Here is a 23662-nt window from a genome sequence, read left to right as displayed (position 1 = left end):
ACATCTTAACTTGAATACAGGAGTGCTGTGGGAGACTGTCAAAAGCCTCATTAAAGTCAGTGATGTTCATCCTTGTCCAGAAATCCAGTTGTTGTATCAGAGAAGGCAATTCAGTTGATCAGGCAAGATTTACCCCAGCTAAATCCATGCAGACTATTCCCAGTCACCACCATTTTCATATGCCTGGAAATGTGCTCCAAGCTCCACAATTTTCACAAGGACCTCAGTGAGGGTGACTAGCCTGTAGTTCCCTGATTGTCCTTTTGGTCTTTTTCTAAAGATGGGTACAACATTTGCCTTTCTCTGGTCATCAGGAATCTTTTGCAATCTCTATTCCTGAGGGATTCTTACATTGCCTGAAATCTACTTCAGGCAGATTTCAGTATTTGTCTACTTTGCAAGCCTGTACTTCAGGCTGTCTGAAAATACTTGAAAGTGAAAAAAAATGTCCTTTCACTGTTTGTTCTAGAATTGAAAATATTTTTAATTTCTTTCAGTTATGTTTTTTTCCCCCTGATACTCTGTTCCCTGTACAAAATGAAGTTTATGGTTATTATGGGTGGTTTCAAATACAGTGAAGGCATTTTTAAGTTTGTAATACGGTTGATGGTCTGCTTATGCATCTAACCACTTAATTACCTGGAAAGTTCAGAAATTGTTGTGTAGCACACCTCAGTCTTTTTTCTGTAGCTGGAGTTTGTTGGAGGTGCTGTGGTTGCCATGACCTGTTTAGGTGAGGATGCCAAGTGCTAATGCAGGATCACGGCGCCAAGGAAAATTGTGGGGTTCAGTGTTTGAGAGCACTCCCTGTTCACGTCCTTGGAGGGAAGGTTGGCTAAGGTTCTGGGAAAAATGGTGATATACATTTGAAAATAACTGTGTGTGCTGGATTTTTTCATTGCTGTCTGATCTCACTCTAGCATCACCTGGATCTTGAGCTCCAGTAGCTAGTGTTCTGACAGAGCTTATTGCAAAGTGTGAATCAGAGCTTTTAATCTTTTTTTTTTGTCTGAAAGAGCAACCTAGATAGCATCTACGTCTGCCCAGCTGTTTTCTTGACTCTGAGCATTACTCATTTAGCTGAACACTTGCTTCACTGACCCTTTTGCTCTTAGTAGAGTCTGAGCAGGATCCTGGAACGCCTGAGCAAATACTGTGCAGATCTTAATCTGTGTTTTGACTAATAGGAGCAGTGTCCTTCAGGCATCCCAGAAAAGGCTCTTTGAGTATTATACAAAAACTAAACCATTAGTATTTTAGGTAAGGAGTATGCAAGACACATGGATTTGTCATTAGACAAATCATTCACATCTTTGCTTTGCCTGGGAAGGGTGTCTCTGTTGCCATTTGCCGGTGGCTGGTCTGATCTGATGATTGATCTGATGGTCGGCTGCACTGACGAGGCTGGTGAGCCTCATGATGGTGGTACAAGGAAGCAGCACCACTCAAGGAGAAGAGGGCTGCCTCCGTGCATGCCTGCTCACCCCAAGCCACCCTTGGGTGCTTTGTGCTTAGAACGACATTTTCATGTCTCTGCTGCGTACCGCTAGCAGTTGTGTATATGTGGCATAAAAGAAAAATACAAAATCTAGAATGTCTGGTTTGTTATAAGTGGCTGGAAATACACTGTGCTATTCCATACTTATTAGCTTGTAAAATGATGTGGTGGGACTTCAACAATAGTGTTTTCACTATTCTGAGAAGTAGACATTTAACCATAAATCATACTTGCATGTGCAGGCTATTAAATATGTAGCCTTATTTTTCTGTAGCCCTATTTTGTAGTGTGCATGCATACTGCATCCTTTCATCTACTGACTAGTATTGTATTGCAACCAAAGAAATGATGTGATTAATGTGTAATAAAGATATCAACACTGACACCCATAGTGGTGGGTAATGTGCTGTAAATATGTTGTAGGGCCTTATAAACAGACATTCAGCAAATAATACATTAGATTAATAACTTGTTTTCCTGTGCTTACTTAGAGAATAAGTAAATTATTATAGAGTATTCAGTGATACTCATTTGCTCTGGGATAAATGATGTATTGTAAAAGCGCAATTGGAAACTAGGTCATTAACTAAGCTTTTTATTGGACAGTCTTCTTAAAATACTGCCTGCAGTGTGGTTGATGCGAAAATAAAAGTTGTTTCATAATAATATATCCTACAAAAAGTATTTCAAGAAAGGTCTGTGGAGAAAATTGGAGACATTTTGAAGAAAAGTATCTTTTTTTTCTACGGCATAAAAAACTTTTCGATTGGATTAATCCTAATCAGTCAAAAATTCTGCCTTGCAGGCAGTAATTTATTTGCTAAAATTTATTTAGCAAAAGGCTAATTTCTTTAAAGTCTCTATGTCTGTAAAAAGCATATTTTTCTTCTTCAGTTCTCAGTTATGTGATAGAAACGTTTAAAGTGTTTAGAATGCCTTTTGTTTAAGGGTTTGCAGTGTGTCATACTCAGCTTTTTCTTACTTACCAGGGAATGTGTTAATTTTGGTGTATGAATGTGGAAAATCTCCAGGCCTTTTATACGAGAAGTTTCTTTGCTGCTTGTATTTTGTGGCCACAGTCACTTTCTGGGTTGTTTTCATGCAGTTTCTGAGGTTAAAAACTTTATGGCATCCACAGCAAAGCCCTTGTGCTTGCTGAATCCACTTAAATTCTCAAAAGCTACAGAACGTAGTATAACAAAATGTTCATTGAAGAATGACCCCTGAATAAATATGTGAAGGAAATAAGTTTTAATGTTCCTGCTTTTCCCCTTCTCTTTCCCAGAAAAATCATGGAAAACCAGGTGTCCACAATTTCTAACATAGAGGTGAATTTTCCTTACAAGGTAGTTTTCTGTGCCGGCTGACAGGTTTTTTTTTCTACCAGTCTGGATGCCTTAAACCCAGGCTGGCTTTTGTCTAATGGCTGTTAATGTCACCTGTACGTGAGTTAGGCTGTTTTGAAGTCTTAAGTCTTGCAGATAAAGAGGGTTCCTACATATGGTGCTGAGCTTTGATTTCTCTGATGCAGTACTGTAGCGTCTTTCTCCAAATGGAACAAGGAAATTAGTGTTGGGTTTGTTTTAGGATAAAGCCTTTTTATCCCTGCTTTACTTTAAACTCCAAAGTCTTAGTTTCAGAGGTCTCCAGAACCTGATTGCATCCATCTATCTCTGTTCTGGCCAAAAGTGTTGTCTTCCCCTTCACACCCCACACACCCCCCCCCCCTTTTTTTTTTTTTTTTTTTCATTTTTGGCATTTTTACCTTCTCTGTTTGTGTCCCTTGAGCTTTCCTTCAGTAAACATCTGCTAAAATTGCTTCAACCTTTTTTTAATCTATCCTGCTTTATTTGCTAGTTTTACAGCCATCCCCCTCCCAGTGTGTTTGACTCTGCATGTTACAGAGTAATGCAGACCACTCTTGTCACATGTTAGTCCATTTAAGTAAATAAATGTTCCCAGTTTGTTATGGTTTTCCTATGGTATGCTGTATCAAATTGCAGGTCTTGATAATGTGTTTATGAGTAGGAGACTAGATTAGTGACTTGAATCAGTGATTTGGAAGGTGAGGGAGTGTCAGGTCTTTGTAAAATTGATATCTGCTCTGTGCACAGGAACAGCTTAATCCACTGGGATGCCAGCCGTTTGAGTGGGTAAAATGTGAGCAGAGGGTTTTGACTGTGCCAGCTGTGCGACAGGGAAGCAGCTGGAGTGCTGCCGGAGAGCAGTTGGCAGCGCTGAGCAGTGACAGAGGGGCTTCGGAGTCAGATAGGAATATAAACACTTGTCTAGCTGAAATGATTAGAGGAAGTATTTCTGTACCTCCATTATTAACCGATTATGAAAAATTGAGCTAATGTTTTAACTGTAAGCTCTGATACGACAAATAGACTCATGAAGAATGCAGCTTATCTGGGACTGCAGTGAAATCAGTGGAGTGGAAACAGATTTTCTCTATGTTTGGAGAGAGGTGGGAATGTCATGGAAACATGCCATTGAAAAGTATTTTGTGTATGTTCTTATACAACTCAGCTAACTTAAGGATTATGCAAATAGATAGGGTGATGGAAAAGTACTTTAAAGACAAGTGAGCAAAAAAAATTTTTAAATTTTACTTTTTTATAATGTTACATCAATGTTTAAAGCACTATGACTTAAAATAGTTTTAACTGGAAAAAAATTTGCAAAGTTTACTGGGTGGGGGGAAAGAAATACCTTTCTGCTGAAGTTTCAAGTCAAACTGTTAACCTCTTATTCTAAATCAGCTTTTGACAGTAATGGTTATTTCTGCAGAAATAAAATTTTCAACAAATGTTTTCTTAATTCAATAACTAGTTTATTCAGAGACTGGAAGCTATTTGAAAGCTGAAAATCAGGAGTCTTTGTTCTCATCTTCAGTGTATCTGCAAAAATGAGCCTGAAGCGATGACAAGTACCAGTTCTCCAGTCACAAAAAAAAGTAGCAATGAGAAACCTTCCTGATTATAGTAACTGCAGACAATAATGTACTTGTTAAAAGATAAAACTTATTTTTGTATTTTTTCTTGTCTACCATTTAAAATGGTTTTATTTACTGAAAAATTTTAAATCATGGTATTAATGTATTTTAGTTCCAGTTTCCTTTTAAATGCTGCTTAAGACAAATTATATGGAAATAATTTTTGTTTTCTATTTAATAAACATCAATTACATGTTTTCTAATACTAAAAATGTAAATTAAGAGTTTGAATACTTACAGCAATGAGCTTCAGAAATTATGTGTATTTCTTGCTTGGAAGAAATTGTAAATTTAATGTAACAATTCTAGTTAGTTGAATACAGGTCTTTTAATGATTACCAACTGATACTATGTAATGATTTAAGGAAAATAATTTTGTGCAAATTTAAAACAAGTTCTAAAATAACTTTTTCAACTTGATTAAAATGGATGATTAAATTTATTTTCAATGGACATAAGTAGGACAAACTTCTATATCTGTCAGTGGGTTTTATTCTTGCAGGCAAAAAATCCTGTCATTAGTGGCCCATAAAAGATCCTGGGGTTAAATTTTAAATCTAACAATGTGCTGTAAATAAAGGTGTAGTTGAGGACCCACAGTTTGTCTAAGGAGCCAGCAGCTGATGTGTCTGAGAACAGGTCACTGGATTTTCATTCAGGGGGTAATTTTCTTATTATAGTGCACAGTAAAGAAGACAGTTTTCATTATATTCATTCAGTGCTGCCATTTCTCAACAAAGTCATGTACTTATTGCAAAATGTTTTCCTGTGATGATCCTTATTGCTTCTTATGTAACCATGTCTGATCCGTGTTTCTGTGTAAAAACAAGAATCAAAGCAATTAAAAAAACAACCTCCCCCCAAAATCCCCAAAGAACCGAGTCTACTGTGCAGGTTATATAAAATGTACTGATAAGTAAAGGCATGACTTTTACAGTTGTGAGGGAGGTGAAACAAAGCCTGGAGTCATATGCAATGACTTCCCTATTTGTCTTCTGAAACCTCATTACACTTTGCAAATCTGTTGCCTGTATTAATGCTGATCCAGCAATGCTAATTCTTGGGAGCTAAATGCAGTATATTTCTGCTGTTTTCTGACTGTTGTCAGTAGCCATGAATATATTACTTATATCCATATTTGTCAATGTGTTGTTTGGGGCCTTTTATTTGCAGTTGCTACTCATGAGGCTAGGCTAAGTATTTGGTGACTTAAATCCAAGCAATGTTGATGTTCTAGTGAAAATTTTGGGAGAAGGGGCAGCGTTAGTTCCTCTGAGAGCAGATAGAAGAAAGCTTTTTATTTCATAATATGTTTAACATGAAATATGATAGAGGCCAGGAATTAAGATTGAATGGTTTAAATTTCAGTGATTGTTTGGTGTAGGTTTGTAATGTTTAAACACAGTAGATATTTTAGCCCTGCCAACCCTAAAACTGCTTCAGAAGTGTTTAGGTAACACACTGTCAGTGCAAAACGTGCTCAAATATTTTTGAGCAATCTGTGGTTAGGTCAGTGACCGCAGGTGATGTGGAGTGTAAGGTCATGTGGAACCTGAGTAATGTGCATCTCTGAGTTTGCTGGGTGTGTGATGGTTTGCAAACGTAACTAGGTATGTGTTGTAGGTACGTACAGTTATGCATGCGCATGGGTAGTGATCCAGTAAAGCTCAGACAGTTAAATTTGAGAAGCTGCCTTCTATATTTTTGTTCAAAATCATAGCTACACAATTTTCTGGTTGAAACCAAATACAAATGAAAAAAAATTCACTTTATATAAAATGTATTTTAAAAATGCCTGCAAGGAGTCAAGAAATGATGGAGATGAAGCAATGCTGACCCTGTGCTACCTATGGTGCAATGACCAAGCATTTCCATAATGTGATTACTTTTCACATTAAGTTGTATGAATTTCTGCACATTTTCTCTGAAGTGTGTGCTGTAGTTGTGGCATGAGTGAATTCTAGGGCTTTTAAAGTATTGCAAGTGTTCTGTAGTCATGGCTGCTTTGCAATCAGTTGCAGTTCAGCACTTAAGAAACATAATTTCTTTTTTAAGGGGAATATTATGATAGAGGCATATCTTACTAGGTTACAGTGAGTGAAGAAAATGTTTTTGGAAGACATGAACAAAGGGTGTAAAGATGACATGTTTCTGGTATTGTGCATAATGCCTTAAATCTAATTTTATTTCATGTCTTTAATACTAATTGTTGATGCTAATGTTAAGCCAAGGTAATAGTTTAATAGCAAACTTTAAAACCCTAAGGTTGTTCTATTGAGTGGAAGACATTAAAGCAACATTGAAGGAGATGCTGTCATTGAAGTTTGCCAACCTGATAGAAGAATAAAATTTGTGTAAAAGGCCAGGACTAAATTAATACATCAGATTTCACAGTACTAACCTCAGAATCAAGCTGCATTCAAATATCATTTCTTTTCTTCTGGCAGAGAAAGTGCTATGTTGCTTTTGGCAAGTTATTAAACATCTGAGCCTTAATTTTCCATCTGAAGGAGAAGAAAATGATTATCTTTCTCAGTGGATATTAAAGATACATTCTTAACATGTCTTGAAGGTATTCAGATGTTACAGTGGAAGGGAGGATGGCCTTGGCAGTACAAAGGTGAAGTCAGACAAAAGTTATGCAGTATTGATTTCCTTTGCCCCCATAACACAAAGAAGTTTTATCCTGTCTAATGTGTTTTTTGGATAGGTATGATTTTTGAAAAAACAATGAAATAAACCTCCGCTAAGAATGAAGTCTGGCACGTTCTTGTGAATGAGCGCTTTATTTCTGATGTTTTAAGTGTAAGGGCTTCATGCAACAGTCTAAGGAAAGCCTCTACACTAGAAAACAGCTAACTTATTTCTGCTCTTAAGATATTATATCTACTCTGCTCTCATGAGACTGCACCTTGATGAGTACTGCATTTAGTTGTGGGGCCCCCAACCTAAGAAGGACATGGACCTACTGGAGCAAGTCCAGAGGAGGGCCACGAAGATGATCAGGGGGCTGGAGCACCTCTCCTATGAAGACAGGCTGAGAGAGTTGGGGTTGTGCAGCCTGGAGAAGAGAAAGCTCTGGGGAGACCTTATGGTGGCCTTCCGGTACCTAAAGGGAGCCTACAGGAAAGCTGGAGAGGGACTTTTTACAAGGGCATGTAGTGATAGGACAGAGGCTTTAAACTGAAAGAGGGTAGATCTAAATTAGATGTAAGGAAGAAATTCTTTCCTGTGAGGGTGGTGAGACACTGGAACAGGTTGCCCAGAGAAGCTGTGGCTGCCCCCTCCCTGGAAGTGCTCAAGGCCAGGTTGGACGGGGCTCTGAGCAACCTGGTCTAGTGGAAAGTGTCCCTGCCCATGGCAGGGGGTTGGAATGAGATGATCTTTAAGGTCCCTTCCAACACAAACCATTCTGTGATTGTGGTAAAACCATATTTTGCAGTGCAAATTAACAGGTAACAGTGCACCATCCTACCTTTTCCCTAACTTCTATGATAAAAGAAGTAAGAGGAATCTGTTTTAATTGTTTAAGAACAAGGGGTATAGTCATAATTTTTGCATATTAATATGTTGGTTGGACTTATGCCAAGCTTATGTTAACATCTTGGTTTGTTCAGAAGGGATTTACATACATTAAAGTATGCCAGTTAAATGTAATGTGTGATTCAGGGAATGCTTGTAGCACTTCAGATTTAAATTTGCATGTGTGGTTTTAGGGTTTGGGTTTTTTGGTTGTTTTTTTGGGTTTGGGGTAGGTTTATTTTTTATTTTACACTGTGTGTATTCGTGGTTCTGTTACGTGTATCGTCTTCATGCATGCAGTGGCCTTTGCTAAAGGAGGGCCAGGTTTGTGGGTTTTTATCTTTTTACTTACATAATAAAGTGGATTTTTTATTTTGTGGCTTTCTTTTCTTGTATGTATGTTTAAAAATCTGCTGCTAGGTTTTTTGTTCTAGTACTAATATACAGGCTTGTTGGTGCATCATATGGAAATGGGTTCATGCCTTTAATTGGTATTCACTTTTATTACTTTGACTTGAGATTTTGGTTAAAGAACAGCTGTTTGATAAGGGCAGGCTTAATGTTGTTTATATTACCTGGGTTTGAAATGAAAAGCAGCAATTAAAAAATGTAAATGAATATTTCTGGAAACTGACCCCAGGGATGCACTTGATATATGTTGTTTGCTACAGTTTATGCAATGGAGGTGTATTACGCAGTTTAATATTCAATGATATCTTGCCCCCTGCTTTCTTAAAAGTTGAGCTTTAGGGGAATACAGTTGGCAGAGTAAGAATAGAGGCTGAAATATTGATTTAGTCAAGCAAATCCCAAGCCCCTTGAAATTCGAGATCATATCAAACGATGCACCAACTTTGAAACCTGTATTGTCTTTCCCAGAGTTGCACAAAGACTGGTACATGCTCTCACCTAGTAACCTCTCATATTCCAGCCTTGTGAAAGAGCCTCTGTAACATCTTCATTTGCATTGAAATAGCTTGAGAAATGGCAGCACTCAGGCCTTGCATAATCCTTGGAATGATGGGGCTGCAAAGGCTGTTTCATTTTTTTAATGATAGACACCTGCTACTAGCAGGGAAGAATAAGGATAAGAAAATGATAGTCTAACTATTCAGGTGTGGGACAATAATTTATTTCAGAACTCTGTAAATACTACTGGCAGCTCTTACTGGTAATCATCATATTAAACAGTCCACAGTGAGCCAGTATTATTAAGCTACACTTTTCAAAGACAGATTTGAATTGTTTGACCGCCAATTACCAGCTGTTTTTTTAAAACACACAGTCGGTAAGTAGGCCTATCAAAAAATCATTGTGCAAATCGTTTTAGTTCCAGTGCTTGTTTGAAGCAGAAATACACCAACCTAGAAACAAGTATGGACTATGAAGGATGAGATGGAGGGCGTCCTTTATTCTTTATGCTGAATAAAAATCCAAATTATTCTGCTTGCTTTCTCTCAACATTTATGAAGGAGTACAAGTGCAGCCCAGAGTTGCTGTGACTCCATGGCAAGGAAGGAAGAGCTGTTTTCTCCTCACTTGATAGCAGGTGCTAGCTGCAAAGCCAGGCTATTCACTGCATCACTTTGCACATGCCGATTTTCAGGAAAGTTAAGGAATTTTAGAAATTACATATCCTTATTGTCTCGAACACTTAAAGTTTGGCAAGGAGTAGTCTTCATTCCAAATCGATTTTTATTCTGCTTTCATCATTTTATTCAAGTTTTCCCAAACTTGGTACGCTGAGAAAACTCTTAATGAATGCACATTGGAGATTTGTTAAAGCATAGCTAAAACCTTCAAGGATTTCATATTGCAGAAGTATACTGCGACTTCTTACAGGATCTGTGCTAAGTTGCCTGTGCATATGCTGAAGCATGAGAAGGGACTCGCATCTGAAAAGGGACAAAGCCAGACTGCTGCTGTGACATATCCCCTCAGGTTTCAGGTGATGATCTGAGGCACCTGGAGAATGTGAGAGCAAGGATGCTATTTTTTCACTGAGTATATTCAGTGCTTCTAATATATGCAGAAAAAAGAGCCTAACAAGGAATTTGGAGGGTTCAGGATGGCATTAGAAAAGGCTATTGGTGTGTATGGGCATGTATGGACGGTGAGGGCATAAGAGTGATATGGAGGGCTGGGAGTGAAGGCAGAATCAGAAGCAATCTTAGGGAGAATGGGCAAGAGTTTAGGAGTGTAGGAGAAGATGATGTCTAATATTTGGAGCACAAGGTGCTTTTGGGAATTCAAATCTTTCTGTGGAGTCCTTAGCCTCCCTGTTTTGTTTCAGCAAATAGGTGTGAAACTCACTGATACGCATGCCCTACACACAGCTGATCCATTTTGGGATGGAAGCTATTATTATTGTCACTGTTTAAACTTAATTACAGAAGTCTGTGATCTAGTCTTCCTGCTAACAATATAGCAACAGATGAATCTGTATGAGGGAGACCTGTGTTATCAGGTATTTTAGAGGAACGAACGATACTATATACAATGAATTGGAACCAGAATGTCCAGTTAAAATTTAGCTTTATCTGTGAAGACTGTTTCTTGCACTTATTTTACTCATTTTTTTTATAGTGGGGTGTCATGGTTTGAGTTCAGAGGGCAACAGGGAGGTATGATTCATCTGTTATGGTTATGGGCAAAAGACAGACTCCTTAGGGGAAGAAAAAGAATATCACTTTAATTCAAACACTAACAACACCACCACTTAATAGACAGAGTGGGACAGTGAGAAGCATTACCACATCTTGACAACACCTTCCCCCCACCCCTTCCTTCTTGCTGGGCTCAGTGTTGTTCCCAATCTCTCTCCCTCCAACTCCTGCAGCGGCTCAGGGGGCAGGGAATGGGGTTACGATCAGTCTGCTGCTCCTTCCTTCTCAGGGGGAGGACTCATCGCATTCTCCCCTGCTCCAGTGTGGGGTCCCTCTCACGAGAGACAGTCCTCTCTGAATTTTCTCTGATGTGAGTCCTTCCTGTGGGCCCCAGGACTTCCCAAGCTGCTGCAGCGTGGATCCATCCTGGATGTTGCAATCCTCCCAGTGCCACACCAGAACTGTGGGGCTTATTCCTGCAGAGTCCCAGCCTTCTTTGGGTGCAGTCACTTGCGTCGATGTGGGGTCCTCCATGGGCTGTAGGTGGGCATCTGCTCCACCGTGGACATCCATGGGCTGCAGGGGAGTTTGGCCCTGCCGTCTCACCATGGGATATGGGGGACTCTGCTCCAGTGCACCTCCCCCTCTTCCTCCTACTTTCTTCCACTGACCTCAGTGTTTGCATAGGTGTCCTTCTTGCAACTCCTCCTCACAACTCCAACTCCTCCTCACAGGTTCTCCTTCTTAAATACATTATCGCAGAGACGCAGCCACCATTGCTAATTGGCCCGGCCTTGGCCAGAGGTGGGTCTGACTTGGAGCCGAGGGAGCTCTGAGAAGCTTCTCAAGGAGCCACCGCTGTAGCCCCCTACCCTGCTACCAAAAACCCCACCACACACAAACCCAGTACACAGGGTTTTAGTGTTGTCAGTCCTGACAACTTAATTGCGAGTCTCATAACCTTTGTTTTTGTTCTGAAATGTTTAGAATTTGGTGTTTATGTGACAATCTTTTTAGCATTTCAAAAGTAATTAAGAGATAAAATCAATGTGTATACTGAAGACCTACTTAAAATTGCATTGGGGATGTTGAGTGTGTCTTGTAAACTACTATAAAACTTTTTTCTTTTTCCCTTTTTTTCTTTTGACCAAGGAGGGCAACAGGACCCGAGGAGGCTTCACACATGAATTCTTCTTGTGCTGCTGGTACTAGCCTTCAGAGAAATTGAGAAAGGTGGTGTCCCCCTTCCCAGAGCTGTGAAAACTGTGATAAAACCAATTAACCATCTGTCCATGTATTGTAATTGGTAGTTTGTGCTGTCACGGGCAGTTAAAGAACAACCAGCCTTTTGTGTGTTTATCTCTCAACATACTGGTTGCACTGAGGTTAATGAGACTCCCTAGGCACATAAACACCTTGGATATAAGCGTAGAGTATGAGGGGTGTATTTTTATTGTAACATTTCAAATAGAAACTGTTCATTTGAGAAGTGTCAGATCTGTGGTTGGCATATGAAATTCAAAAGCAGCCATAAGACATTTTAAAGTGGTCTCATGCTTGTTTTTTTCTATCACTGTGGCGTCAGTGGAATCTTAGATGGAATTCTTCTTGTCTGAATTTTTATTGCCTTAGTAATCATATCTGTTGGTACTCAGTCTTTTTACATTCTAAATTATTTCCACAACCCTTTCCGAGGACAGACAGATATCCTATTAGACATACGAGCCCTCAATATTATAAGCTGTAAAAGCATTGCAGGATTTTTGTCAGTCATTTTTGTCAGGCAGTAACCATAATGTTTTGCCAGACTACCTCACGCATATATGCTCTCTCAAAGACATCCAATTCTGTTGGGAATCATACCTCAAAAGAGTTGTTTTGCAGCGTTTACATTTCTGAGGCCTTCAAACCTTTCCTCAGCATAACTTTAAGTTGTACTTTGTCCTTGAAATGCTTTAGGGGAAACATAATTTATATGTTTTGATGCTTCTCCTGTTCTAGATCTCTTTTTCCACTTACCATTCATAATTAAATGTAGTATTGCTCCTGATCCTGTAAAAGGTTTTGTAAACAGAGGGTTTTAGCCAATAAAATGGGAATCTATACAAAGAATTGTAGAATATCTTAAGTTGGAAGGGACCCATAAGGATCATCAAGTCCAGCTCTTTGCAGGGCTCTTTGCAGGGCTCTTTGCAGGGCTCTTTGCAGGGCTCTTTGCAGGGCTCTTTGCGGGGCTACCTAAAACTAAACCATGTGACTAAGAGTGTCATCCGGATGCTTCTTGAACTCTGACAGGGTTGGTGCCATGACCACTTCCCTGAGGAGCCTGTTCCAGTGACTGATCACCCTCTCAGTGAAGAACCTTTTCCTTGTGTCCTATTGCTGGTCATGTACATCTATTTGTAGGCTGGGTTGTTTTTAGTTTGGGTGACACCTTAAAAGCTGAGTAAAGATTGCCTAATGTTACATGGGTGGCATATTGTTACTCATTGGCATTATGTGAGGCAGGCACAACCTGGCTGAAGATGGAATACTTTATTTGAATATCAGACACTAGATAGCATGAGAGAAACAATTGCGTAAAGTTACTGCAATTACATTGTTCTGATTGCAAACTAAAACTACATTTTACAGAAAGAAAAGATATGTTATGGCTGAGAGCACATAGCTAAATTGACAAGTACACGTCTTGCTACAAGTTTCCTTCTTGGCTTTTTTTTTTTAATTGTATCACTACAGTTTTCTTAATCAGTTTTCCTCTTATCTTTCAACTGTTCTGCTTCCGAATCCCCCCAGTGAAACAGAAGGTGAGGAAGGGTGGGGTTCCCTCCCTATTTCACTTGAATAGGTGGCCAGTTTGGCTATGAATGCTCATCTCATTTCACTGTCTATAACGAGTCTAGTAGAGAGGAGTCCTATTTTAATGACTAGGCTGCTAGGTTAATACTAATTTTATTAAGAAGACATCTTACTAATTGGAAGAACAACAGAACAATCAAGTATCAGTGATTCTACTTCATAAGAGAAGTGTCTTAATATGCAGACTGTGAAGAAATTGTGTTCAGTGCTGCATAATTTTGTCCATGAAACATATAGCTTGTGCTGCCTCATGTTTTGAGAGTTTATTGTTCCTTTCTAGAAAAGAATGTAAGATTTCTCTAAGAAAATATCTGAAACAATACATTGTTATAATTTTAACTGCATGTAGAAAGTCATGGGACCTCTTAGATTTTGAGGATGACTGATTTAAGGGGTTTTTGCTTTGCTGTATGGTACAGTAAGAATTTTTTTCATAGTAATCTTCTGCTAAATCAGTCAGAAATTAAATATAGTACCAGGTTTGCTTTTTTTTCCCACAGAAAATATTGCAAGTGGGTTTAATCTTGTGAGAGTTCTGAAGAAGGAAGTGTTTGAGCACCAGGGCAACCATGCTTCAGGAGAGATGCATGACTACATCATTCTTCTCCTGCAAAATAGCCAAAACAAAAATATTGAAGTATTAAAGCAATGTATGGTGGTTTTGATATATGATGACTACTTGTAACAGTGTTTTTTTTTTCCTGGTGTCTGGAAGCAAACATGCCCCCCCCCCCCCCCCCAATACTACAAGGAGCTCTTACGCAAAACCGTAAATGTTCAATATTTTGTAGACTTTCTGGCTTGAAACATTGTGCTGTAAATCCTGTAGTGGTGATTTAAGTGGAAGAAGATATCCATTCTCAACCTTCAACCTGTCAGTTCTATGGAATTACTCACCTGTTTTGTCACAGGCCTTATTTTCTTCTCTTTTCTCATGTGGTAGGGAGTCTTCGACTTGACACAGGAAAGATATATAAACTAGATAGATTAATCAATGTATTTTTTCCATGTCATTTAACCAAAAAGAAGTTTCATTTGTATTTGAACTTGTTAGACTGAAACAGTGTGTTTCCTTAAAATTCTTATTGAAATTCAAGAAATTACTGAATATCTGAAACAAGGTAATGGAAATTCCCCCCCCCCCCCCATTAGTATTTTGCTCCTTTTTTAATGATTAAAATCTTTGAGGCTTCTTGAATTTTCTAGATAGGCCATATACTTGCTCTTGAGCTGAATAGAACAAATATGTTGATGTATAAATCCATTCCAGCCTTCTGTAGCCACTGTGTGCTCCATCACATGAAAATCTGTGTTCTGCTACTTTACAAGAAGTTGGTAGGGCAGAATATGTCCAGGGAGTTTATTTAAGAACATACTCTAATGGGATCTAGCTCCAGAGATGCTGAAAGAGGTGGTCTGAGGAGGAAAAAACACCTTTAGGTGGAATTTTCTGTGAGAATGAGTGTGGACATGTAAGCTGCAGTAGCTGTGATACCACTAACTGTATCTTGTAGAGGTAGTTCTTGTAGTACGAGGAAGAGGCTTTTTTCTCTTGTCCTTTCTGAAGTTTTATGTCTTCAGCAGCTCAATTCCCTGAGATGCTTTCTATTTCTCACCTAAGATGTCCTGGGAAAATAGATAAGCTGCTCAACATGCATTAAAGCTTTATCTTCTTCTGGACTGAAGTGCTCTTCAGTGAGAATGCCCAGGTGAATGCAACCCTCTTGTCTGAATTACTGAGATAAAATGGGACAAGAAAAGCAGTCTGCAAGGGGCTAGTGACCCAAACAGTGAAGGGCTTTATAGGTCAAAAGCAACACTTTGTATTTAACCAAAGAGCGGATAAATATTAGTGCAATACCTGCAGTTCTGGTGCTTGTTTCCTGTGAGCGCTTGACTCGGCATTGCATCAGGTTGAGGCCTTTTTGATGTGCATCATTCTGTGCCAATTTAATTAGTAAAGAACAAAGGTACGGGTGACTGCAGTGAAACTCTTGTCCATTAGGTAGTGCAGCCTTCTAGGCAAATATAGTTGGAAAGAGGGGAGATGATTTTCACAGCTGCTTCTCATATTTGATCATGAAAACCAACAATATTCATAAATCAGCTATTACATGAGTGTTTCTATTTAAATTTTCGTCAGCATCTTTTTTAATCTCATACCACACCACCATCTAACCTAGTGTTTTGCTATCATCAGTTTTTCCAATCATTGTGGTTTGCATGATGCATATACATTTGTCACACCTGTTATGTATGCCATACAGAACAGGTAAAATATCCATTTTTGAGACCTAGAGGGGAATGGTGACTGACCCTCCAGGCAGAAGACACAGACATGGAAGAGGGATGAAAAATTGGCACATTGAAAAAGGCTATTGTTTGGTTGAATTGCCAAAAGTTACCCAAGGATTCTGCAGTATAGACTATTTGGATGATAAAATGATAATTGCATTTCATGCTGATATGTACAAGCTGATACATGTGAAGAACTTAACTGCAACTATGCATGTGTAATGGTGAGTCTAAACAAATTACATTATTCTGGATAAGAGTTACAGGGCCATTGGATAATAGCTTGAAGATAGTGACTCAGTGTTCAGCAGTAGTCTAAAACCAAGTAAACCTTCAGAAAATAATAGGAAAAGAAACAACAAAACCAAAGCTGCCATCATGTTATTGCAGAATTCCTGTTTGTGTAAATACCATATCAAATATTATAAAACAGAAATTAGACCGAAGATGACACAGAGGGAGAAGACAAGAATAATCAGTTAGAAGTGCAATATAGCTTCCATTGAGTTGAAAGGTAATAGATTAAGTCCCATTAGAATATAGAACAGAGGAATGAGGGAAGATGAGATAGTAACCTGTAAGATCACAAGCTGAATTTATGCTGGTGAAGAGGGAATAATTGTGCAATATTTCTTTAGCTGCTTTTAGCTGCTTTGTAGTTCCTACTTTGTAAGAAATAATCAGAGGTTTTTTGTTTTGGTTTTCAAGAGAAGGAATGGTTTCAAACTGCATGGTGTTATGTAACTCTCCACCACCTGGAGGCCAAAGGTATAAAAGTTCAAAAGTGAAGTTCCTTCCCGAAGTTGTGAAGGATGGGTCTGGATTTAATATTTGAATTACGAAGTAAACTGCTGATCAGAAGGATATGCAGGGGGAAGAATCACATAAGTCTACCCTTATCCTCTAACAAACTTGGTTACTTTCAGAAACAGGCTAGAGGAACAATTATTCTGACCTTGTACATCACTATGTATGTTCCTCTGACAGCTTTATGTTAATATTTAAAAAGTCTTTATTAAATTAAGGCTTCATAACTATTCTACAGTGATGACCTGTTCAGGTAACTGAAAGATTGTAGCATCTCTCGAGGGAAGGCTGAGAACTGAATCTCCATTTAGGAGAACCAAAAGAAAGGTTCATTTGTACACCTTACTATAGTACATTATATATGAACATGTAATCTGTATTAGTTCAGCATAACTGTTCCCTGACATAAACACATCTGTTATTGTCCCCACCATAGTAAGACAACAGCCACAGAGACTAATATAATATATGTTGAATCCATTAAGGCATCTGAGATGGTAGTGAATAAGTTATTTGGTCTTCCACATGATGAGTTTGTGGATTCATTTTCTATAGATTGCTATAATAAACATGTCTTCATAGTGCCTTGTATTTCTCAGCAACTTCCTGTGACAAAGAGCAGAACCTCAGATACCTGCCAGTGGTACTACCCACAGAGTGTGCCGTGGCTCCTGGGCTGGTGGTTCTTCTGCCACTTGTTACAGCTCAAAGAAGAATATTGTGAAGAGAAAAAATATAAATAGTTGTTGACCAGTTAAAAGGCAAGAAGCTTGTGAGGAGCCTGAAATAACTGCTGAAATTATCTCATGCTACAGAACACTGTATTTAGGATTGAATGTCATTGTTGTGAGGTTCTTTTGTTAACAGTTGCAGTTGTCTCTGAAAACAGAACCAATCAGATGGTTCCTTATAGCAACAGCCTGGAGAAGATGTCTTGTGAGATTCCTTCTGCCCCTTCAGGTTTGGTATTTGGATACCAAATTTCAGGAAAGACGGAATTTAGGGAAGTTGTTCTGCCAGGATTCCACTGGAGATGTATGCAGGTAAACCTCATGTAAATGCACAATCATGTAAACCTCTTGAGTTCATTACTTTGGGGTAGTTCAAGGTCCCACGTGAGAGAATGAAGACAAGAATAATTGTGACATTTCCTCAGTTCCATCTTATTGTGAATGCCAGTGAAAGAAGAGCTCCTAGGTAGGTACTTTGTTAGCTTTTTTTAAAACACAGTCCTTGCTCTTCTGCAGATACTCCATCAACCTCCTTCAGTGCCAAAAGTGTTGTCTTTACTTAATGGAGCAGTTATATTCACCTCAGCACTCACTGTCTTTCATTGAGAAAATACAGGATAAATTACGTTTTAAAGTAGATTAATTTTGGGTTTCAAGTAATCCAAGAACACCTTCTGAAGCTGTCTGACATCATGTAAAAGTAGTTTCTATGTGTACTGTAGAGGCCACAGAGGAAGATCTCAGGAGTTCCAATTCATTTTCTGAAAATAATGTGTATGATGCTTAAGGTAGTTGTCCATATTATCCAATTTGTGGTGTCTTCAGAGTTTCATCACTTCATAGTCTAGACTGGTTTAAAGCTATAAAGCGGTAGGATGCTTATTTCCATATAGCTTCTACCCTTTTCACAGAGGACACCAGGTTCTTGGCCCATGGAACTTGAATTCATAGATCATGTGATCTTTTGCTGTGATCCTCAGTGGATTTTTCACCAGAAATTTTGATTATCCTTGTTAATAAAGCATGTAAGGGAGGGATAGAGGCAGCTGAGCAGTGCTGGTGAGCTGAAGTCTTTCACTTGTATGTTGGTAGTTCAGTTCCAGTGCAAGAGTTGTTAACAGTTACTCCCATCTCAAGGTGGTTGCTTTACTGTTCTCATAACATGAACTCACCATTTGCGTTGTGTGGCAAACTCAGCAGACAGCAAAAGCCTTAAGGACTGAAATAGTGGCTCAAAGGAACAATGCTTAGTGAAGAAGAGTAGAACAGATTTTTCAGAGTGGATACTGTAAACATGCAACTTACTCCAGCTTCTTATCTACATCATAGGAATGTGAGGTTGATTTGGCTTTTTTTTTAACCACAATAGCCTACATTTTATGCATAAATATTTTTTTTAGTTAAAAAAATGAAGATTTTTTCTCCATTCCAATGTAGAAAGACATCAGGTGAAATAAAAAAAACACACAACAAAGCCTTTCATGTGAGTATCTCAAAGTGAAAATGAAGGGAAGCTAAAATCCAGTGCTTTCAAATAAGATTAGAATTTCAGTGCATGACATATTTAAACTTGAGAAAGAGATGAAGGTGAACTCTTTTTGTGTTAAGTTTTAATTCATTTGTAGAAAGCTTTCTTCTCCTAGCTATAATGCTATGGATGACTTTGAAATGGGATGTCATTGGGCTTTGTCCCTGTGTGATATCAGCTGTAGCAATGTATGTAACTCAAAAATGAAACATTTTCAGGGATTCTTCCCTGGGGTTTACACTGGTAGATATTAAAAAGCTATTGTTAATTCTTTATAACTCTCCCTAAAGAAAAACTTCGTAAACTGTGTCTCTATTATTCATCATTAAAATTTGTGTCATAGAAATATTCTTTCCTGATTAGCTAGGTTTGTTGGGTTTTGTGAGGGGTTTTTTTTGTTTGGTTTTTTTTGTTTTATATTCCCAATATGAGAATTGTCAGCCATGTGGTTTTAGGAATTGTATGTCATAGCAGACGGGTTAGTTTAACTAAAGCTACTCCACTAAGCCATCTTACTGATTCTTATCATCTTCCAGACAGAGTGCATACATTTGAGTTTTATACTGCTTGAGTTCTTTGTGGTGTTTTTGAAAAGTGATTGACAGATGTTGATTTTAAATGTCTCTTTTTTTCTGAATAGTCTAGGTTTGTATTGCTTTGTACGCAATATATTAGTAACATTAAGACTCAGCACCAGAACATGAGGTTATGTGTTTATACAGGTACGTCATAAGTCTTGGGAATTATGGTGCATTTTTTGTCTAGAATTTTATTAATGCATTATGAAGATACCTCCATTTCTGTAGTGAAATGTTGCTGCTGTTGACAGCACATGTAACTGTATGATGCTGAAGATGAATGATTCTGGTATCACTTACTGTCTTTCAGTTGGGGATGAGGAATTTAGACAAAGAAGATGCAGAATATTTTACCTGACACATGGTATAGGCTTCGTGCTCTTTACAGATAGGCATTTTTTTACAGCATAGTTTTAATATATTATAAGGGCATGAACACAGTACTAGATGAGATAGAATTCTGTTGGTGTGTAATACTTGGGTTTGTTTTTGCAAGTATGAGCAATGCATGGCTGGAAGAAGACTGTTTATTTGTTTTTATGTAGCAAGGCATGCTTTATTATTGCAGGGTAAGGTATATTTGAGTCCCGTTTGGCATCTAACTAGGTGCCCACCCTCAGCGGGCCTACAGATCTGCTTTCTTTTTAAAAGTAGAAGAATCATGAAATTCCATACCTTGACTAAGTTCTGCATCTGGTATCTGTGTATATTAACTGCTGATCACGCTGCAGGTCTAACTGCCTCAGGCCTTTGCATTTCTTGTCTTTAAGTACTTTTGGCTACTATTTAGAGCCTAACAGAATTCTTTAGAATAGTACTTGTACAATACCTTTAAGAGCTTAACAACAAAGAAGAAAAAAGTAAGGCTTGGAAAATAGTATTCAGCTTCCATAAGACGAAATCCGAACTCAGGTTAAAAGACGAAATTCAACTTCTTATCACAGATACATTGTGCCAATGAGTTTTAGTCTGGATTATTTTATTTATATGAGATCTTTGCTGGCATAGCAATGAACACAAAAGTATCAATAACAAATAAAACAATCTCAGTGTAACTGTTAGTGTTCACAGGAAGATGTGGCTTTGCTAGCAATGTTGAGTTAGGTTTGCCTTTTGCACAGAAAGAATATAATTGTCCAGAGTCATTGGATTAACAATGCAAAGCCTGCAAAGACTGCTTTCACTGAGTTGAAAATGTATCTGGACTGATTTGAAGTGTTTTTCAGATGTGTAAAATCATTACACAGTGTTCTCCATGTTGTACTTCCCTTTGAACTTGCACTTTAAACATTCTTCATAATGCAAAGCATATCTGGAATCAGTTCCTAAAACCGTAAAATCTCTTTTCTGGTCTTAAAAGTTGCAAACATACTTGGCGCTGTGTTACATTGCATTTTATTTCAGAGAGTGACTTTTTAAGTGAAGTCCCACCATACCAGATAATGCAGATGGTATAGTTCAAATATTGATATTGTGACACAAGTTTAACAGCATGTTGTACTTGGACAACTTGTCACACATTCCATTGTGCAATATTATTCACTGCTTCACTTGCCATCTTATGATAAAAATTTTCTTTGCATTCAACACATTTTTGTCACTTCTGGGTTGTTTTATTAAGGTCATGTCTTGTGTACTCTATGTATTCTAACTTCAAACTACACTCAAACTTACCAATTTAGGGAAGGGGTCATATTTTGTGATCGCCTGTGATAGCAAGGAACTGAACAGGACTTGTACAGATGTTGTCCCATCCAGTCCTCTGTTTCTGAATGCAACTTTTTAAGCATCTTGTTAAATCAATTTTTATGAAATACTATCAGTGGCTTATGAAGTGCCTGGCTAGATGTCCAAATGGCTTTCACAAGTGAGTAAATTTTCAAAACTGTGAAGTGTGTTTACTTTTGCCTTGTATATTCAATCTGCAGTTGTCAAAATGGAAGGGTATGTGTTGAGGAGGAGTGGCTCATTAGTTATGCAGTTTCTTCTATGAGGAGAAAATGGGCTCATACGGACATATGATACTTGTACAAATTACTGCGTGTGGTTATTACTTTTTGGAGAGGAGGCAACAGTTCACTGCCTTTCTCCCTTGCTTCCTCTCTCCCCTCCTCTCTCTTGGATGATTTAATCTAGCAGAGGGGAAGGAGAGGGTAAGAATAGTAGGCAGTCAGGCAAAAATGCTGAGAGGCCTGCATGGATGAACAAGGAGTTCCTAACAAAACTCAAACATAAAAAGGAAGCATACAGAAGGTGGCAGCGGGGACAAGTAACCAGAAGGGAATACAGAGACATTGTCCAAGTGTGCAGTGATGCAATTAGGAAAGCCAAAGCCCAACTGGAATTGCATCTGTTGAGCGGTGTCAAAGGCCACAAGAAGGACTTTATGACAATAAGTGCAGATTTTTTTTAATGCAGTAAAAATAATTAACTTTAAAATATGGAAGAGTTTGGCTTCTTTGCATTAGGTCACATTACTTTGTGGACTGTTTGGCTTGCTTTCTGTCTCTGTGTCTTTGCCCAACACCTTGCCTGCTTCTGGAATGCAGTTCCCTGTTTCTCCACCTTCTCTGTTCCCTTTCCCCTTGGCTTTCCACAACTTTTCCCTTAAAAGTGGTGCCTGTCTTTTGGCACATGGTGCTTACTCACTAGTTCTGGGGTTTTTTTTGTTTGTTTTCTGAGGATCCTTCTGTCCTGTTCTCCCTCATCCTTGAACAAATTTGACGTTGACAGAATAAGGACAAGAAATCTAAATGTTCTGAATGTATTTTCTCATCATTTCTACTGGAAGCTTTTTTTCATGTTTTCTTTGGACCCCCATGCTTGAGACACTCAAGAAGAAAATTTTGGCCTAGAGATTGGAAGTCGTCTTTTTTGGGGGGAAGTGAAGCCTTCTATCAGCTTAAACACCAAGTTAAGAAACTGAGTAGACTTCTGGAATATGCCATTGTGACTAAGGTTGGGAAGTAGATGAGGGGAAAAATTAACAAGTGCTACTTAATTTTGGGCACATCTTACAGAATTTGCTCGTGCCATTCAAGTTTTATCATCACTGAAGCCATTCATGCTAGATTCAGCTGTGAGCCTTGAGTTGAGAAGTATTTAAGCATGTGTTGGTGACTGTGGTGGGACTTGAGCAAATGTGTGGAGTTTAAGCATGCTGTGCTTTCTTTGAAGTGGGACTCTACGGGTGAGCCTGTTTCTGATGGTTTGTGACATGGGTCACAGGAGCTGCCTGGGGTGTGAGCCAGGGCTGACTTTCACCTGCTAGTTCATTGCACCTCCTCGTTACATAAAAATGAAACACAGTTGAACTGCGTTCTTTCTCTCCTGAAGGTTTCCCTTATGCATATGTTACTGCTCCCTGCCCTAGTGTAGTCTGTCCAGCGGTCCCCCAACACTGGGGAGGTTTCTGGGGAGCCAGGAGCCATCGGAAGCACAGGCCAGCAGGGGTTGCTGTAGGAGTAGGAGATGGAGAAGATGCACTGCCTCCCTTTTGGAGAAGCCCTCCCTGAGGGTTTGCTTCTGCTGCCCTCTTTTCCCTCGTACCGCAGCCAAGCTCGCTTGGGCTCAGGAGTGGCTTCCCAGCACGGAGTAGGTGTCTGTTGCTTACTCACAGCTTTGCATATTTTGTATGTTCATAAATTAAATACTACGTTTCATCCTTACAATGCTAAAATTAACTTCAGAGATCATATTTTGGCTCAATACATTTTAAATGCTTTTTCATATTTATTGTTTCTGTAAAAGTGGACAAGTGGTTTTCATAGTGCTTATTTCCAGATGCCCATAGATTATTGCTTTAATATCATTTGTCACTCAAGAACTTGCTGATTTCCTTCAGGACTCTGACATAATTGAATTGGGAATGATTAGTTACATCCTTTTGATTGAATGTTGAGTTTTTTTCCTTAATTCCTATGAAATCACTATTAGATATTTTGGCTGCAGTTCTGTGTTGGGTTGAAGCAGTGCTACATTGTAAATCAATATCTTTTCAAAAAACGGCTGTAAATTGCCTAGATAGCATATGCATGGTTACTTTGGCTGCAATGCTGCTGCAGAGCCTGGATACTCTGCCTTTCTGGGAACTCCACAGGCAAGTCCATCATATATTTAAAAAAAAAAAATATTTTTAGAAAGAGCATGGTATTGCTGATGAAATTTAGACAAAGAAATATTGTACCCTTGGTGCTCATCTGTACCTTTTATATTTTACTCCACTGGGATTACCCTGTCT

The 23662-nt window shown here is 38.6% G+C and overlaps 1 protein-coding gene across 4 annotated transcripts in view; it reads left to right on the top strand.

The window, feature by feature from the left end:
* The window catches only part of CDK14 (cyclin dependent kinase 14), a 321807-nt gene that overhangs the window by 44038 nt on the left and 254107 nt on the right, over window positions 1-23662 (top strand). Inside the window, exon 1 of one of the 4 annotated variants that reach the window (XM_074864774.1) lies at window positions 11788-11857. The exons of the other annotated variants lie outside the window; for them this stretch is intronic. The gene's annotated coding sequence lies outside the window, so the exon portion shown is untranslated. Of the gene's footprint in view, window positions 1-11787; window positions 11858-23662 lie in introns of those variants that run through there. 4 annotated transcript variants of the gene reach the window in all.

This window comes from Strix uralensis, chromosome 1 (assembly GCF_047716275.1).
Source record: "Strix uralensis isolate ZFMK-TIS-50842 chromosome 1, bStrUra1, whole genome shotgun sequence".
Lineage (NCBI taxonomy): Eukaryota > Metazoa > Chordata > Aves > Strigiformes > Strigidae > Strix > Strix uralensis.
Note: the sequence above shows the minus strand (reverse complement) of the source record. Positions and strands in the feature narration are given on the sequence as shown.